The following is a 20,711-nucleotide window of genomic DNA, read 5'->3' on the forward strand; positions in this document are numbered from 1 at the left end:
ATAACTTAACCAGCTTATTCTAACAAGGATATAAGGGACGGAGACCCAAGAGACAATATACGTATTTTTTGATCCCTATGAAAAAGTCACAAAAATTGGCCATGTTTTAAGTTATCAGTCCAGCAAACTTTTTATGACAAGTCCAGATAGTCAATGTTTTAAGCTGCATAGGCCACAGAGTCTCTATCCCAACCACTCAGCAGTGCAGTTGTAACCAGTAAACAAATGAGTGCAGCTGTGTTCCGATAAAACTTAATTTACAAAATAGGCACCAGGCCCATGTGGCCTACAGGCTGTCATCTGCGAACCTCTTTTCTAGGTAACAAAGGAAATATCAAAAAATTTCCATAAAGCCAATATCACACAGGCCACAGTTACGATAATGTGTTAAAAATTAAAGTAATAGCAAAAAAAAAAATTAAAAAAAACAACCTCCTAAACTGACAAATCTGGAAATTTTTAAATGCACTTCTAAATAACTCTTAGGTTGAAGAGAAAATAACGACTGGAAACACAAATCAGAAGTAAAAAAACAAACAAACAAAAGCCATTGTAACTACCACACATCAAAACCTCTGGAATGAGGCCACAGTGAGGAGGAATACGTATAGCCTTAGAAGTATTTATGAGAAAACAAGGGAGATAGAAAACGAGCCTACTTTTCACCTCATGAATTTAGGATAAAAATAATAAGAACAACACAGCAACAATAAAATGTACATGAAATAGAAGGAAGAAATTAATGAAGAGAAAAGTGGAAGTTTTTTAAAAAGCTAAGAAACTGAATTGATCTAGAGAACATAAAGCTGGACCTTTGAAAAAACCAACAAAATAGATAAGCCTCTGGCAACACAAGCAAGAAAAAAGAGAAAACACAAGTAAACAGCGTCAGCGATGGAAAAGGGGACATACTTAAAGAAACAATCACACAATCAACCACTCAAGAGAGAGTTACTGAATGGCTATGATGTGGCAGGCCCTGCTCTAGGCACTAGTGAACAACATGGACTAGATCCCCACAATTATGGAGATAACAGTGTAATGGAGGGAAGAGACTGTAAATAAATGAATGATTAATTTGTGTTAGGGATAAATGCTACAAAGAAAATTAAACATATTTCTAAAAACAGTCAAACTCCTAGAAGCAGAGAATACAATAGTGGTTGCTAGGGGACGGGGGTAGGGATAAGGGGGGGGGGGGGGTTGTTATTCAAGGGGCATAAAGCTTCAGTTATGCTACATGAATAAGTTGTAAAGATTTGCCTGTAGTTAACAATAAGGTACAGTGCGCTTCAAACTCTGTTAAGAGGGTAGATCTCACGTTCTCTTCTTACCACAAAAACAAAATTAAAATGAATCCAAAAAAAAAAAAAAAACCCACAAAGGACACAAGGAAACTTTGGAGGTACTGGATGTGTCCATTACCTTGATTAGAGTGATGGTATGACATCTATTTACGTATGTCCAAACTCATCAAATTGTATTCATTAAATATGTACAGTTGTGTATATATCAATTATGCCTTGAAAAAGCTGTTTGAAAAATGAACAATGAACAAACAAGCAAGAAAACAAATAGCACTGTGCAGCTAAAATAAGGTCTTAAATATTAAGGTGGTTAAAAACCCCCAGAACACTCAATGGGCGCCATAATTTTCATTGTTCATTGGTGTCTCTGTTATTTTATGTGTGATGACATGCTAGTCCTAAACTTGATTTATATGTATGTTCTAGATCATTTGTAACCCAATAAAGTCAGAAGCAAAAATTTTAAAGGAAAGTAAGATAAGACAAGGATAAGGCTCAGGAATTCAAACAAAGGAAGAGAAGGATCATCTGCTTCTAGCCCAATCAAACTTTGTTTCTAGGGGCGCCTGGGGGGCTCAGTTGGTTAAGCGCCTGACTCTTGATTTCTGCTCAGGTCGTGATCTCTCAGTTTGTGAGACTAAGCCCCTCATCTGCTGACAGCATGGAGCCTGCTGGGGATTCTCTCTCTCCCTCTGTGTCTGCTTCTCCCCTACTCTCGCTCACTTTCTCTCTCTCAAAATAAGTAAATAAACATTAAAAAACCTGTTTCTATTAGTGCAGAAGCAGTGCTTCTATTGATGATTTTGATGACCTCATCAGTGCCTTCTTAATTTAGATAGATTTGGGCCTTGACATTCTCAGGAGACACAAGGGTAAGCTTTGGCCCTGCACTTGCCCAGCTGCATGGTCTTGGATAAGTCACTTTACTTCCACAGACTCAAATTTAAGAAAGACACTCAGTGATCTTTCAAAGCACTTTAGGCTCCAGTGACTGAGAATTCAATTCTTCTCTTTTTTCCCGTTATAGTAGCACTTCTCCTTTACAGGAGAAGCACCGTTTACTGAGAACACAATGGCAAACACATTCTGAAACTGCTGGAACTAACATGGAGGATAATTTCCAGCTAAAAAGTTTTCCCTCCGACAGTTTTTTTAGACCACTAATTTTCACCATCCTACAAAAATAAGTTTGTTCTTAATACTTAAAATGTTTCAAATTAAGTCATTCAGAAGTTCAGAGGAAAGCAGTGCTTTGTACTTCAATGAACAGTTTTATTGAGGTATCATCGTGAAAGAAATATATTAAATACATTAAATAAATAATTTTAAAAAGAGGTTCAATTGTGAGTGAGATGAGAACACAAGAGTTACTCTCTTACCAAATTTCATGTATACAATATTGTTAACTATAGTCACATTGCTGTACATTAGCTCTCCAGAATTTATCTTGCATAACTGAAACTTTGTACCCTTTTACCAACATCTCCCCATTTCCCCCACCTCTTAGCCCTGGCCACCACCATTCTACTCTGTACTCTCTGCTGCTAGGACTTTGACTATTTTAGTTCCATATATAAGTGAGATAATTCAGTATCTATCTTCCTGTGTCTGGCTTATTTCCCTTAGCATAATGTCCTCCAGGTTCATTCATGTTGTTGAAAATGTTAAGATTTTCCTTCTACATTAATGCTCAATCATAGTCAATGTATATGTGTGTGTGTGTGTGCATACATTCTTGATAATTAGTATATATATACATATACATACATATACATATATATATATATATATATATATATATATATATATATATCCTTGATAATTAGTGACATTGAGCACCTTTTCAAATTCCTGTTGGCCATTTGTAGGCCTTCTTTTGAGAAATGTCAAGTCCTTTGCATGTTTAATTGGGTTGAGTTGTTGTTATCAAGTTCCTTATATGTTTTAGATATTAACCCCTAATCTCCCATTTCAGGCTGCCATTTCACTCTGTCGACTGTTTCCTTTACTGGGCAGAAACTTCCAGTTTGATGAAATCCCAGTTGTCTATTTTTGCTTTTGTTGCCATATCCAAAAAAATCATTACCAAGTTCTAACTCAAAAATCTTTTTTCCTAAATTTTATCCTAGTAGTTAGTTTTATGTTTCTAGGTCTTATGTTTAAGTCTTTAATCCATTTTGAGCTAATTTTCCTATATGGTATGAATAAAGGGTCCAATTTCATTCTTCTACATGTGGATATCCAGTTTTTCAAAATCATTTATTCATTTTATTGTGTATTCTTGGCATGCTTGTTGAAGATCAGCCAACCATAGATGTGTGGATTTATTTCTGGGCCTTCTATTCTGTTCCATTGGTCTAGAAGTCAATTTTTATATCAGTATCATACTTTTTGATTACAGTAACTTTGTAATGTATTTACAGATCACTAAGTGTGATGCCTCCACCTTCATTCTTGTTCAGGATTGCTTTAGCTATTTGGGGTCTTTTGTGATTCCATATGATTTTAGGACTGTTTTTTCTATTTCTGTAAAAAATCCCATTAGGATTTTAATAGAGAATGCACTGACTCTTTAGATCACTTTCAGTAGTATGGACATTTAACAATATTAGTTCCTCCAATCCATGAACATGGCATGTCTTTCCATTTACCTGTGTCTTTAATTTCCTTCATTAATGTTTTTATAATTTTCAGTGTACTGAAATTGACTTTGGTTAAGCTTATCCCCAAGTATTTTATTCTTTTTGTTGGTATCATGAATGGGATTGTATTCTTTTTTTTGGGGGGGGGGGATTGTATTCTTAATTCCATTTTTGGATAGTTTGTGGTTTGTGTTTAGAAATTCAACTGATTTTTATATATTGGTTTTGTATTCTGCAACTTTATGGAATTTATTATTCCTAATCAGTTTTTGTTGTTGTTGTTGAGTCTTTAGCATTTTTGACATATGTGATCATGTCATCGGTAATCCAAGATAAATTTTACTCCTGACTTGGATGCCTTTTCTTTGTCTTATATGATTGCTCCAACACATCCGGTACTATGTTGAATAGAAGTGGCAAGAGTGGACATCTTTGCCTTTGCACTGAATCTTAGAGGGAAAGCTTTCAATTTTCCCCCCATTGATTATAATATCAGCTGTGGGCTTTTCATGCATGGCCTTTATTGTATTAAGTTCCTTCTCTACCTATTTTGGTGATTTTTAATGCTTTTTCACCATCAATTGAGGTGGTCATGTGGTTTTAATCTTTCATTCTGTTAATATGGTGTATCAAATTGATTTATTTTCATATGTTGAAACATCCTTATATCCCAGGGATAAATCACACTTGTACACTTGTTAATGGTGTATAACCCTTTTAATGTGCTGTTGAATTCAGTTTGATGGTATTTTATTAAAGAATTTTGCATCCCAGGGCACCTAGACAGCTCAGTCCATTAAGTGTCTGACTTGTGGTTTCGGCTCAGGTCATGATCTTACAGTTCGTGAGCTTGAACCTTGCATCAGGGTCTGCACTGGCAGTGTGGAGCCTGCTTGGGATTCTGTCTCCCTCTGTCTCTGTCCCTCCCCCACTTGCTATCCCTTTCTCAAAACAGATAAAAATAAGCTTTAAAAAATATTTTTGTATCCCTGTTCATTAGGGATATTCACCTGTAGTATTCTTTTCTTGCAGTAGCTTCCCTCATGGATATATTACAAAGATGAATGGGTATTGTTTTTAAGGTTATTTTTTCATTATCATGTTTCTGTATGGTGGGAGGTTGGCTTTATCTCTAGATATGCAATACCTATAGGCTTCAGGCATGTTGCATTTAGGGGAGGGAGGATCTGGTGTAACTGGGACATTTATAAGCCATTAATTAATGGCTTATAACATCCTTAAGATAACTGGGGACATCCCACTTTTATTCCTTTTGAGAAAGATAGGAGTACAGATTTCAAAGAGGATGTGTTTTGTCTCTTTTAAAGAGGAATTCTTTTTTTAATATTTAGTTTTGGAGGTGGGGGGGGGGGGGGGGACAGACAGAATCCGAAGCAGGCACCAGGCTCTGAGCTATCAGCACAGAGCCCAACATGGGGCTAGAACTCACGAACTGTGAGATCATGACCTGAGCCGAAGTTGGATGCTTAACTGACTGAGCCACCCTGGTGCCACTCAAAAAGGATGTTTATTAATGCAAAGTATACAACTGATTATGTGTGTGTGTGTGTGTGTGTGTGTGTGTGTGTGTGTGTGTTTGAACTAAGCCCCCAAAGTGAAACCCATCATTATAAGCAATTAAACGTTAAAGTAACTCCCTCACAGTATTGTGTAACTTTAAGCTGTTCTCAACTGAAAAAAGGGATGAATAGAATGTTCATTTATTCTTTCAATTATGTAGTCATTCATTCATTGAATGTTTATTCTGCTCCTGGGTTATATCTTCTCCATTTCTGTCTAGGTTGTCTTTTTCCTTTCATGAATTCCTACATCCCTGATATTTCCTATCACAATGTTTATTCCTTACAGTTTCTGGTTGAATTCTGCAGCAGTCTTTACTACTCAGTGCGTGTGAGAATCTATGTAGCAGCAGGGACTACAGCTTTTACTTCTTGATTTGCCTCCAACACATCCTGTATAAAAGCAACTGCTCTAAATATCCTCTTTCTTAGTGCACAAAAGGCCTCATTTACAAAAAAGTTATATGTACTACCTAGAAGATTCCTTAAAAAGAAGGGGATCTTTTTTTAAAAACTTCCTTCCATTTGATGTTTAGAGTATCATGGTAAGCCTGAAAGCTTATCATTCTTCTTGGGCTATTTGGAGACCCTGTAAAATGGAGCAACAAGACAGAAGATGCTTGTTTCCCCTAGTGACAACCATTTAGTGTCTACCTGTTTACTTCTGTGATGGAGAATTTAACTTTACTTAAGGTACTATTTTTGCAGTTTGTGCTTAGTTGCCAACCAAATGTAATTTTGACTGATACAACCTAATAAATTTTTATATACCCATTATGAACCTAAATAAAAACATTCTGATTGTTTGACTTTAATTTTGTGGCTATGAACATAGGGCTTAACCCAAGGAATCCATCCACATATAACTGAAGGACTGTATCCATGTATAAATGCTATAAAATGTGTGGAAAGGTTTTCAACTTTATTAGTGATCAACAAAATGCAAACTAAAGCCATTACTAAAGCAACACTACTATGCACTCACCAGAATGGCAAAAATAAATAAGACACACAGTACCAACTATTGGCAGGGATGTGGAAAAAGCAACTCTCCAATATTGTTGTTGGGAGTGAGACTTTGGGAAACTGTTGGTGTTATTTGTTAAAGCTGAACATATACGTATATGTTACACTCCTTAGTATGCACCCGACAGAAATACCAATACATAGCAGTACAAATGGTAAGAGCCTTTTAAAAACTGCAACTCTCTCCCAATAACAGAATGAATACACTGTGATATACTTATACAATGGAATACTTACACAGCATTGCTTCACGTAACAACATGGATGAATCTCATAAGCAACACCAGTTGAAAGAAACTAGACAGGAGTGCCTGGGTGGCCCAGTCGATTGAGCATCCAACTCTTGATTTCAGCTCAGGTCATGATCCTAGGGTCATGGGATTGAGCCCTACACTGGGTTCCATATTGAACGTGGAGCCTGCTTAAGATTCTCTCTCCCCCTCTGTCTCTGTCCCCTGCTTGCACACTCTCTCTCTCTAAAATAATAATTAAAAAGCTAGGCACAAAAGAGTACACATTGTATTATTCCATTTACAAACGATTCAAAAACAGGAGAAAATAACCTACCGTGTTAGAAGTCAAGATGGTAGAAACTCAGGATTCCAACAAAAGCGTGTGGCCACAGAGCCATGTTCTTATTTATTATGCTATATTGTCTTTCCAGAAAAGGGAAAAAAATCAACTCATTTTATAAATTAATAAAATAATCCTGAAACCAAAACCAGACAAGAGAAATCCAAGACAAGAATACTTTAGGCTACTCTCATTTATGGACATAGATGTAACATTTTAAGCCAAATATTAACAAACAGGATTTACTTTGTATCAAAAGAACAACACATCATGGTAAAGCGGGGCTTACAGCAGGAATGTGAAAACAGTTTGCTGTTTAAAAAGCTTTCAATGTAATTTTGCCTTTTTTGCATAATTGCTCTTTTGAGGAAAAAAAAAAAGCTTTCCATGTGAATCATTACCTTTACTAACTAAAGGGGAAAACAGCCTCATTATCAATTGAGGACATGACAAGCAGGCATTTGATTAAACTAGAGACATTCATGATTAAAAATTCTCAGCAAACTAGAAATTTCCTTAAGTTAACGAAGGAATAGAGGATGTCTACCACAAATTCATAACATCCACAGTTGACAGAACATCAGAAGTATTCGTGCTAGAGTTCGAAAAAACAGGGATGTTTGCCACTCGAGTCTGCCATTCAACTTTCACACATATGTCCATACCAATGAGAAAAGCAACAAAAATTATGGATTTAACGAGAACTACTATAGTATAGATTTGCTGGTTTTGCTGCCATGTATTGTCTCCTCCTTGTTCTGGAAATTGTACTGTGAAAACAGGATTCCCAAATCCTTTCTCCTTCAAGGTGAGGAAATGGCCTTAGATGAGGTTTCTAGTTCAGTTCCCCTTGAAACCTGAGAAAGCTTGACCATCAGGTGTGTGACTAAGTGGGCCTGGCTTCTGATAAAATGCCCGGGGTGGTTTCCTACACCTGGATTAGGAGGGTACAAGTCAGAGCCATGGCCGAAGCTCAAGTGCACACGCTTCTTGTTCGTTCCTGGACCCTGTCCCTGGCACGGGGACAGAATGGAGGGGTCCCTAATTGTGCACATGGCACTTCTAAGCCACAGTGGCTCCCACGCTCCCATCCCCACTCCATAAGCTCTCATAGCTTCACATTATTTTCCCAAAGTCACACACCTAGTTAAAGGTGGCTTCAGGACTCAAACAAGGCTGGCTGGCTTAAGGCCACATGCCCTCAGCCACTGCCTGTTCCCCAGGTTACTTTGTGGTCACAAATCAGTGTCATGTGAGGACAACTAGAGATCTTACTACAAGAGGTTAACTAAGTTAAGTTCCAGATGAAACCAAAATGATAAAACAAAAAACTTAACCCTATATTTATTGTCTTGGGGAACCATAATAATGTCTCTCTTTTAAAGAAGAGAGACAAAAGCCATAAATAAAATAACAAAGTAGGTCTGGAGGTAAATATTTGCAACACACCTGACAGAGGATGAAATTTCCAAAACATATAAAGAAATCATGCAAATCAGCATGAAAAAAATGCAACAACTCTATAGAAAATGAAGCCAGGGATATGAATGGGCAACTCAGATGCGCACTCTATTTACTGTTAAGCTGTCAGATTGGCAAAAAATTAATGTGTGACATTTAGAATGGCCCTGTATGCCAGGTTTGAGCAAGTCTCAGTCTCTGAACTCATTTCCTCATCAGTAAAAGGGGGCACATGGTTGTTGGGAAAATTAGATGAGAGGAGGCACATGAAGAACCTGACTTTTGTCAATGTCTTCCCAGTATCTATGGTTTTTCTCCCCTAATCTGTTGATATAATGAAGTACATTACATTTAGATTTCCTGAAGCTGAAGGAACCGTGTATTTCCGGATTAAACTGAACTTGCTCATTCTGTATTATTCCCTATTAACACTGTTATATTTGATTTGTTAATATTTTATTCTGAATTTTTACACCTATAAGTGATAGTGGTCAGTAGTTTCCTTTTTCTTCCTTTTGTTTTTAAATGTTTATTTTTGAGAGACAGTAAGAGAGAGAGACAGAGAGAGATAATGAGTGGGGGAGGGGCAGAGAGGGAGACACAGAATCTGAAGCAGGCTCCAAGCTCCGAGCTGTCAGCACAGAGCCCGACGTGGGGCTTGAACCCACACACTGTGAGATCATGACCTGAGCTGAAGTCGGACGCTTAACTGACTGAGCCAGGCACCCAGTAGTTTCCTTTTTCTATGCTACCTCTAATCAGGTTTTGGTGTTAAAACTATTCTAGTTATTTAAAAAATTAGGGAGCGTTTAACCTTTCTGCATGGTCTGGAAAGATGTGTAAATTGAATTAGAACCATCAATCCTTCAAAGGTTACTCAGAATTCAGCTGTAAATCCACATAAACCTGATGCCTTTTAAAATCATAGATCCTTAATCACCATTTTTGGTCTCAGGTCTGATAATCGCAGGAAATATGTTTCCTATTTTGAAATCAACTTTGGTATATTTTCCTAAGAAATCACCCATTTCCTTTGGATTTTCAAATTATTTGTCACAAATGTACTAATGACTTACAACTTTTTTTTTCCTTTTGTCGTATAGTCAAAAGTGTAGGGAGTACAAAGAATTTTAACACATAGATTCCAGGAACCACTTTAATGAGCATACATTTTTCATCAACCACCCTAAAAAACTCCCTCATGGTATCCCTTTATACTCGTATCCTGCCCCCATCCATAAGCCCTTGCATTTTTTCTTGAATTTTGAGAGTTGTTTATACAGTCTAGACACAAGTCTATTGTCAGATATGTGATTTGCAAATATTTTCACTCATTCTGTAGTTACTCTTTTTATTCTCTTGAAAGTTTCTTTCACTCAGCAAGGTTTTTAACTTTGATGAAGTCTCATTTATCAAATTTTTCCTTTATGGAAAATACTTTTGGGTCCATGTATAAGTTGTTGGCAAACCGAACATGAGATTTTCTCTTTTCCTATAAAACTTTCATACTTCTATGTTTTCTATTTGGACCCATGATCCCTTTTTATATCAAGTTGGATATAAGGTTTAGATTGACATTATTTTGTAGACAGTAGTCTAACTGTCTAATGCCATTTGTGGAAAATGCTATCCTTTCTCCACTGAATAGCTTTTTTGGTTTTGTGTAACATCAATTGGCCATCCTTCTGTGGGTCTATTTCTGAACTGCATTCTGTGCCACTGATCTAGGTATTTATGCCTTAACCAGTACCAGTTATTGTAGCTTCATAGCAAGTCTTAAAATTGGGGAGTGCAATTACTCCAACTTTATTCTTCCATTTCAAAATTGTTTAAGTTATGTAAGTTCCTTTGCTTTTCCATATAAATTTTAGAGTCAATTTGTCTTTAAAGAAAAAACAATCTTGCTGAAATTTTGATTACTATTGTTCTTAATCTATAGGTTAATTTGAGAAATGAAATTTTTATTATGTTCAGTCTTCCAATCCATAAAGATGGTATGTATTTACATTTAATTAGGTTTTCTTTCATTTCCATCGTCGATGTTTTATGGCTTTCAGCATAAGCATTTGATACATGTTTTGATAAATTTATACATAACTATTTCATTTTTGGAAATATTATAAATGGTACCATTACAATTTTATTTCTAATTTTATATTACTAGCATATACAAACATGATTGATTTTATCCATTCACACTGTATTCTGTGACATCATTCACTTATTAGTTCTAGGAATTTCTTTGATTCCTTGGGGCTTTCTATGTAAACAACCATGACTTATGCAAATAGGGATTAATTTATTTATTCCTTTCCAGTCTATGCCCTGTATTTGTTGCATTATTGCACTGGTTAAGACTTCCAGTACAGAGAGTGGACTTTTCTCAGCACCATATTATTTCTACTCTACTTCTGTGACTACAATGACATGGCTCTGTTCTTTGTTTTAATTGAGGTAAAATTCAGAAAACATAAAATTCATCACTTTAACCATTTTTAAATGTGTGACTCAGTGACTTTTTGTACATTCACAATGTTGTTGCAACCATACCACTAATTCCATATTTTCATCACCCCAAAAAGAAAGCCCATACCTATCAAGCAGTCACTTCCTGTTATGGTCTAAATTGTGCCCCCGCCCTCCCCCTCATATGTTGAAGCCCTAATGACCAGGACCACAGAATGTGGCTATATTAGGAGAGAGACCTTTAAATGGTGATTAAAGTAACCATGGCCATTAAGTCAGGCCCTAATCCTGTCTGACCAGTGCCCTGATAAGAAGGGGAAATTTGGGCACACAAAATGACACCAAGAGTGTGTACACATAGAGGAAAGGTCAGGTGAGGACACAGTGAGAAGGCAGCCAGCCATCTGCAAGCCAAGGAGAAAATCAAACCTGCCAACATCTCTTGGACTCCTAGCCTCCAGAACTGTAAGAAAATACATCTCTGTTGTTTAATGCACCCAGCCTGTGATTTTTTTACGGCAGGGATAATGAATATATTCTCTGTTTGTCTCTCTTCTCTAATCTACTTTTTGTCTCTACAGATTTGCCTATTCTAGATATTTCGTACTATGTGGCTTTTTGTGTCAGGCTTCTTTCATTTAGCATGTATTCAGGGTTCATCCATATTACAGCACTTATCAGTACTTCATTCCTTTTTATAACCGAAAATTCCCATTGTGTGGATACACTACACTTTCTCTATCCATTTATCAGTTGATGGATGTGTGAGCTGTTTCTAATTTTTATTATGAAAACTGCGGCTATTCAGTATTCAAGTACAAGTTTTTTCTTTGAACACTTGTTTTCAATTCTTTGGTACAAACCTAAGAGTAGATTGCTAGGTCATACGTTAATTCTATATGTAAATTGTTGAGGAATCACCAAACTTTTCCACAACAATGCATCAGGGTTCCACTTTCTTCACAGTCCTGGTGACATGTTATTTTCCATTTAAAAAGTTATAGCTGACCTACTGGGTAGGAAATAGTATGTAATCATTATGGTTTTTATTTGTATTTCCCTAAAGACTAATGACATTGGGCAGCTTTTTATGTGTTTACCGGCCGTTCATATGTCTCCCTTGGAAAAATGTCTACTCAAGTCCTTTGCCCATTTTAAAAAATTGACATGAAATTCATAGAACATAAAATTAACCATTTTAAAGTGAACAGTTCAGGACTTAGTACATTCACAATTTTGTATGACCACAACCCCTAACTAGCTCCAAAACATGTCATCGCCCCAAAATAAAACACCATATTCATTAAATACCTGCTCCCCAGTCTTCCCTCCCTTCAGCACATGCCAACCACCAATTTTCTGTCTCTATGGATTTAGCTATTCTGAATACTTCATATAAATAAATAATAGGTAACCTTTTGTGTTTCACTTCTTTCACTTAGCATAATGTTTTCAAGATTCTGCCATGCTGTAACATGTTTCAGCACTTCATTCCTTTTCTATGGATGAGTAACATTCCATTGAATCTATCCATTCCTTTGAATGGATATACAGTTGACCCTTAAACAACATGGGTTTGAACTGTGTTGATACACTTATATAAGGATTTTTTTCTTATAAAAACACTACAGTATTATAAATGTATTTTCTCTTTCTTATGATTTTATTAACAATTTCTTTTCCATAGCTTACTTTACTGTAAGAATACAGTATATAATATATATACATGTGTTAATTGACTTTATGTTATCAGTAAGATTTCTTGTCAATAGTAGGCTATTAGGAGTTAAGTTTTGGGGAATCAAAAGTTATACATGAATTTTTTACTGCACGGGGAGTTGGCACCCTTAATCCACATGCTGTTCAAGGGAAAACTGTACCGTATTTAGCTTATTCATTCATCAGTTGATGAACATTTGGGTTGTTTCCATCTCGTAGCTATTGTGAATACTGCTGCTATGAATATTCATGTCGATGCATATATTTGAGTGTACGCTTTTAATTCCTTTAGGTATGTACCTAGGAATACAATTACTCGGTCATAAGATAATTCTATTTTTAACTTTTTGAAAAACCACCAAACTTTTCCACAGTGGCCATATTTTATATTCTGACCAGCAACATCTGAAGGTTCCAATTTCTCCACACCTTTGCCAACTTATTTTCCATTTAAAAAATTATGCTCAACTTAGCCAAATGTGAGATGCTATCCCATTTTAGTCTTGATTTGCATTTTCCAAATGACTAATGATGTTGAACATTTTATCATGTACTTGCTAGCCATTTGTACATCCTCTTCAGAAAGGTCTTTTCAAATATTTTGCCCATTTTTAAGTTTGGTTGTTTGTCATTTTGATGTTGAGTTGTAAGACTTCCTTACATACTCTGAATGGTAGAGCCATAATAGATATGACTTGCAAATATTTTCTCCTATTCTGTAGCTTGTCTTTTCACTTTCTTGATAATGTCTTTTGAGGCACAAGAGTTTTTAATTTTTTTCAATCCACTTGATGTTTTCTTTTGTTACTCATGCCTTTGGTGTCATATCTAAGATTTCATCTAAAATCTAATGTATTGATTTACCCCTAAGTTTTCTATAAGTGTTTTATGGTTTCAGCTCTTCTATTTAGGTCATTGATCTATTTTAAGTTATTTTTTGTTTATACTAGATATGGATATCCAGTTGCCCCAGCACCACTTGTTGAACAGACTATTCTTTCCTCATCAAATGACATTGGCACCCTTATTGAAAATCAATTGGCCATAGGTATACAGGCTTACTTCTGGACTCTACTCTATTCCACTGATTTATAGGTCTATACTTATGCCAGATCTACAGTGTTTTGGTTACTGAAGCTTTGTAGCAAGTTTTGAAATCTGAAGTGTGATTCCTCCAACTCTGTTCTTTTTCAATATTATATAAATTTTAGGATCATCTCTTCCAATTTATGTAAAAAGGGCCATTAGAATTTTAATAGGTATTGTATTGAATATGTTGGTCTCTTTGGGAAGTATTGTCACCTTAATGATATTCAATCTTCCAGTCTATGAACATGGGATGCTTTTTGATTTATTCAGGTGTTCTTTAATTTCTTTCAGCAGTGTATTCTATTTTTAACTTTACAAGTCTCCCTCTTCCTTGGATAAATTTTGTCCTGAGTATTTTATTATTTTGGATGCTACTGTAAATGGAATTTTTTCCTTAATTTCCTTTTTGGATTGTTGCTTGCTGGTGTACAGAAATACGACTGATTTTTATATATTGATTTTGAACACTACAGCTTTCCTGAATTTTTTTATTATCTCTAATACCTTTGGGGGACTTGTATGGGATTGATTACATATATATATATATATATATATATATATATATATATATATATGATCAAGTCATCTTCAAATACAGATAGTTTTACTTCTTATTTCAACTTGGATGCCTTTTATTTCTTTTGTTTAATTGTCTTGGCTAGAACTACCAGTACAGTGGTGAATAGCAGTGGTGAAAGTGGGCAACTTTTCTTGTTCCTGATCTTAGAAAGTTTCGCTCTTTCACTACTGAGTAAAATGTTAGCTGTAGGCTTTTTGTTTTCTGAGAGAGAGAGAGAGAGAGAGAGAGAGAGAATCTTAAGCAGGTTCCATGCCCAGTACGGAGCCCAAGGCAGGGTTGAGCTCACCACCATGAGATCATGACCTGAGCTGAAATCAAGAGTCAGACATTCAACCGAATGAGCCACCCAATCACCCCTAGCTGTGAGTCTTCTTAAATGTCCATAAATATTGAGGAGTATCCTCTAAATTCCTAGTTTTTTGAGTGTTTTTATTATGAAACTGTGTTGGAATCTGTCAAATACCTTTTCTGAGATAATCATGTGGGTTTTTTTCCTTCATGTATATTAATTGACTTTATGTTAAAATTTGCTTGTAGGATACCTGGGTGGCTCAGTCAGTTAAGCAACTAACATTGGCTCAGGTCATGACCTCACGGTTGGTGGGTTCGAGCCCCACATTGGGCTCTCTACTGACAGTGCAGAGCCCACTTCAGATCCTCTGTCTCCCTCCCTCTGCCCCTCCCCTGCTTGTGCACATCCTTTCTCTTCTCTCTCAAAAATAAACATTAAAAAAACTTGCTTGTATGTCTGGGATAAATCCCACTTGGTCATGGTATATAATCCTTCTAATCTGCTGTTAGATTCAGTTTGCTAATACTTCCCTGAAAATTTTTGTATCTGTATTCAGAAGGAATATTGCTTTGTAATTTTTTTCCTTCTTTTTTATTGTGATATCTTTGTCTCGCTTTGGTATCAGGGTAATGCTGGACTCAAAGAATGAGTGAGAAGTACTCTCTCCTATTTTTTGGAAGACTTTGAGAAGGATTAGTGTTCATTCTTTTTCAGTGTGTGGCAGAATTAACCAGTGTAGTCATCTGGTCTTGGGAGTTTTCTTTCTCAGGAGGTTTTTGACTACTGATTCAATCTATTTTTTATAAGTCTGCTCTAGTTTTCTTTCTTTTTGAGCCAGTTTTGGCAATTTGTGTATTTCTAGGAATGTGTCCGTTTTATTTAGGCTATCTAATTTGTTGGCATGCAATTGTTCAGTTTTACCTTATAATCCTTTTTATTTCTGGAAGGTCAGTAGTGGTAGCCTGCTTTTATTTCAGATTTTAGTTATTTGTGTTTTCTCTCATTTTTCTTTTTCAATCTAGCTAAAGATATGTCAATTTTGTTGATCTTTTCAAAGAACTTTTGGTTTATTTGATTTTATCTACTGTTTTTCTATTCCTTATCTTGTCTTCAACTTTAACATTTATGATTTCCTTCCTTCTAATTGCTTTGTATTTAGGTTACACTTTGTCCTTAAAGTGTAAAGTGAGGTTAATGACTTGAGGTATTTCTTATTATTGTTTTAATTTTAATTTTATTTTTTAAGTAATCTCTACACCTAAAATGGAGCTCAAACTCACAACCCCAAGATCAAGAGTCACATGCTCTACTGACTGAGTCAGCCAGGAATTCCTGGCTGATTTCTTTTTTATTATACAGCTATAAATTTCCTTCTCAGTACTGCTTTTTGTGCATCCCATACATTTTGGTATGCTGTGATTTTCTTTTCAAAGTATTTTCTAATTTCTTTGCAATGTTTTCTTTATCCCATTGGTTGCTTAAGAATATTTAATTTCCAAATATATGTGAAATTTCCACATTTCCTTATGTAGCTGATTTCAGATTTCATTCTATTTTTGTAGAAGATGCTTTGTACGATTTCAATCTTTTACAATGTATTGAGACTTGCTTTGTGGACTAACATGCAGTTTAACTGTGGAGAGCATCCCATGTGTACTTGAAAAGAATGTGTTTTCAGCTACTATTTGGTGGAGTATTCTACATAGGTCTGTCAGGTGTAGTTGGTTTATAGTGTTGTTCAAGTGTTCTGTTTCATTATTTTTTTTTTCTGGTTGTTCTATTGCTGAGCCATCTACTTCTCCCTTTAGTTCTGTCAATGTTTACATGATATATTTTGGGACCCTTTTGTCAGGTGTATATACATTTATAATTGTTTTATCATCTTGTTGGACTGACACTTTTATTGTTATGTAACGTCCTCCTTTGTCTCATAACAATTTTTATCTTAAAGTCTACTTTGTCTGATATTAGCAAAGGTACTCCAGCTCTCTTTGATTACTACTATTTGCATATATAGTTTCCCATTCTTTTACTTTCAAACTACTTTTGCCTTTGGATCTAAAGTGAGTCATCTGTAGATAGTTATTTTTCTTTTATCCATTCTGACAACTGTTGTCTTTCAATTGGAGAGTTTATTTATATTTATACTTAGCATAATTATTAAGAGTTCTGCCATTTTGCTATTTGTTTTCTATATGTCATGTATTTTTTTGCTCCTCAATACGTCCATTACTGCCTTCTTTTGTATTAGAAAGACATTTCCTCAATGGTTGCCCTGGAAATTACAATTAACCTATTTTCTGACAACCTAATTGAAATCAATACCAACTTAAGTTTCAATCATATACACATTGCTCTTATCTAGCTCCATTCCCATCCTTTTATGTTATTATTAAAAATTATTAAAAATTCTTTATACATATTGTCTATCAACTGATTAGTAAATGTTGCTTTATGTAATTACCTTTTAAATCCTATAGGGATAAAAACAGAGGTTTCAAAGTGAAAATTAATACATTAATACTGATGTTTATATCAAACTATGTAGTTATCTTTCGGCTATTCTTTATTTCTTTGTGTGGATTCAAGTTACTGTCAAGTGTCCTTTCATTTTACTTTATTTTACTGTTTAATTTAAATCCAAGTTAGTTAACCTTTAAGTGTTCTTTTATTTTAGCCTGAAGGCCTCACTTGAGCAATTCCTATAAGGCAGACCTACTAGTAAAAATACTCTGTTTTTGTTTACCTGGGAATGTCAATTTCTCTTTCACTTTAAGAGGATAATTTTGCCAGATACAGAATTCTTACTTGGTAGTTTTGTTGTTTTTTTTTTTTTTCTATCAGCATATTAGACTATGTCATCCCACTACCTTCTGGCCTCCCTGGTTTCTGATGATAAATTGCCTCTCAATCTTATTAAGAATCCCTTGTATGGGGCACCTGGGTGGCTCAGTCAGTTATGTATCCAACTTCAGCTCAGGTCATGATCTCAGGGTTTATGGGTTTGAGCCCCACGTCGGGCTCTGTGCTGACGGCTCGGAACCTAGAGCCTGCTTCAGATTCTGTGTCTCCCTCTCTCTCTCTGCCCCTCCCTTGCTCATGCTCTGTCTCTCTCTCTCTCTCTCTCTCTCTCTCAAAAAATAAACATTAACATTTTTTTTAAAAAAGAATCCCTTGTATGTAAGAGTCACTTATCTCTTGCTTTCCAGATTCTCTCTTTGCCTTTGGCTTCCAACACTTTGATTATAATATGTCTCAATGCCAATCTCCTTGAGTTTTTCCTGTTTGGAATCCTTTGAGACTCTTAAGTGTGTAGATTCATGCTTTTTATTACATTTGGGAAGTTTTTGACCATTATTCCTTCATGTATATTTTCTGCTCCTTTCTCTCATCTTGTTCTGAGACTCCTATTTGAGTATATTTATAATGTTTTAAGGTGTCCCGTGGGTCTCTTAGGCTCTGTTCAATTTTCTTCATTCTTTTTACTTTCTGCTCCTCAGACAGTAATCTCAATTGATTCTTTCTTTTTGTCTTCTCAAATCTGCTATGGAACCTATTGAATTTTTCATTTCAGTTATTGTACTTCTCATTCCAGAACTCCTATTTGGTTCCTCTTTATAATTTATCTCATCATCAATATTCTGTTTGATATCCTCTGACATTCTCATGGTTTCCTTTAGTTCTTTGTACATGGTTTCCTTTTAGCTTTTTGATGATATTTTAAACAGTTGATTAAAAATCTTTTTGTCTAGTAAATCTAATGTCTGGGTTTCCGTCAGGAATGTTTTTATTAATTCCTTTTTTTCCTGTTTATGGCCCAAAATTTGTTTCTTTGAATGCCTTTTTTGTTTTTAAAACTGGACGTTTTGAATATTATAATGTGGTAACTGTGGAAATCAGATTCTACACCCTCCCCAGGGTTTATTGTTGCTGCTTATTTTATCTTATTTTGTGTGTTTAATAACTTTCTTGAAGTAATTTTACACGATCTTTGTTATGTGTAGCCACTGAGACTTCTGTCCTGTTAGCTTAGTGGACATCGAGTGACTCAACAGAGATTTCCTTAAATGTGAGACTGTGATGTTTTTCCTTAAGCATTTGCCTGGTTCCTATAAAGCTTTGATTAGTTTCTACAGTTCCAATAAAGTTGATTCTGACAGCTTTTGCCAGATTATTTGCTGCTTTCGTGGAGAACATTTGAAGTTTCCTACTCTGCCATTTTTGTTGATATCATTCTCTCTATTCACTTTAGTCAATATCTTTTTCTTCTCTTATTCAGACTGGATAGTTTCTACTGATCTATCATCAATGTTTACTCTTTCCTCTATCATCTCCATTGTGCTATCAAGTGCATCCAGTGAGTCTTATATTTCAGCGACTGCTTGCTTCTTTAGGTCTTGCATTTGTTTGCTGAGACTTTCTACTTAAACATTTGTTGCAGAAGTTGTGATTTTCAAAAACATTTTTATACTAGTTGCTTTAAAGTGTTTACCAGATCACTCCTACATCACTGTCATCTCAGTGTTGACATCTGTTGATTATCATTTTCTATCCAAGTTGAGGCTTTTGTGGTTCTTCACATGCCAAATAATTCTGAATTGCATCCTGCGTATTTTGAATATTTTTTAAATGATACACTGGGTCTTGTTTATAGTCTACAGAGAATGTTGTTTTTGTCTTAGCAGGGCACCTGCCTAGTTAAGTTCGGGTTGAAATTTCCACAGTGGGCTGTGGTTCCAATGTCAGTTCAATTTTCAGAGCCTTTCTAGTGCTCTTCAGGTCTTTCCTGCATGTTTGCCACCCAGTGGTTAGCATGGGACCAATGTGGTGGTCTACCAGTTAATCCAGTTTTCATTTATGCTAATTAAGATCAGGTCCATGCACACATGGCTCACGAGTGGGCCCAGAAATTTATAAACAACTTTATGAAGTTGGCTTTAACATACTCCTACCTTTGTGTAATTTCCTGGAAGCTACCCTTTTGGTCTTCCTGCCAGAAATTTGGGACTCTAGTTACTCCCCTTTTGTGCTCTTCCACAATTGGCACTCAGTATACACAAAATACCTAGTAAGTAGGCTTCCATTCTTAAGCCAAAATCATCATCATCATCATCATCATCATCATCATCATTAGCAGCAATAGCAGCAGCAGCAGCAGTAGCAGCAGCAAGAATTCTCCTAATAGAAGAAACTGTCTGGGATTGTGGTAATTGTTAAAATTGATATCCCAGAGCAAGATACCTAAAAGTGATCCACCAGAAAAATGGCTGGCTCTGAACCCACTCACCCTAAAATGAAGCTTCCTATTGACAAGCTAAGACCACAAATAATGAGCTATCACTCATGTTATGTTGCCTTGTTATTAAAAGAGGATGAAAAGTAAGATTTAAAAATATAAATCATAAAATGTTTATAGAATATATCAAATATAATAAAAAATAAACAGAAACTGAAAAAAAAAACAGAAGAAAATTTAACACTTCAATATATCAATAAAGCAAGAATAGGATACTGTGAAATAGGGATAACCACTAAATAAAGAAAAATCTCTCAGAAGTTAAAAATATTAAATTGCTAAAATGCAAGGGTTGGAAGATAAAATCGCAAATACACCTGAGAGATCAGAACAACAAAAAAAGAGAAAATAGGAGTTAAAAGAGTTCTTTTGACAATCTAGGAGCTTTAGTATCTGACTAATAGGGGAAGGAATTATCAAAGAATAGAGAAAGGAAGTCATAGGAGAGGAAGCTGTTAAGGTATCTCCTTATGTTGGGGCTTCAAGTCCATGAGAGAGGAGGAATACATTGCATAAATGAAGGTGAACATTAATCACGAATAGAAGGATTCATGCCCTGATTCCCAAAACCAGTATGAGACCAGGAAGTCTCCTTTCCCTATAGCATAAGTGCATTTACTTCTCTTTCCCAATACTTCAAATGCCATCTAGAGTCAAAATGGAGAGAAAGAGAAGTAACT

At 35.5% G+C, this 20,711-nt stretch overlaps 1 protein-coding gene across 1 annotated transcript in view; it reads right to left on the reverse strand.

Moving 5' to 3' along the window:
• BRCC3 (BRCA1/BRCA2-containing complex subunit 3) overlaps nucleotides 1-20,711 on the reverse strand; it is a 62,249-nt gene that overhangs the window by 25,242 nt on the left and 16,296 nt on the right. The window lies entirely within an intron of this gene.

Source organism: Panthera onca, chromosome X (assembly GCF_046562875.1).
Source record: "Panthera onca isolate mPanOnc1 chromosome X, mPanOnc1 haplotype 2, whole genome shotgun sequence".
In the NCBI taxonomy this organism is placed as follows: domain Eukaryota; kingdom Metazoa; phylum Chordata; class Mammalia; order Carnivora; family Felidae; genus Panthera; species Panthera onca.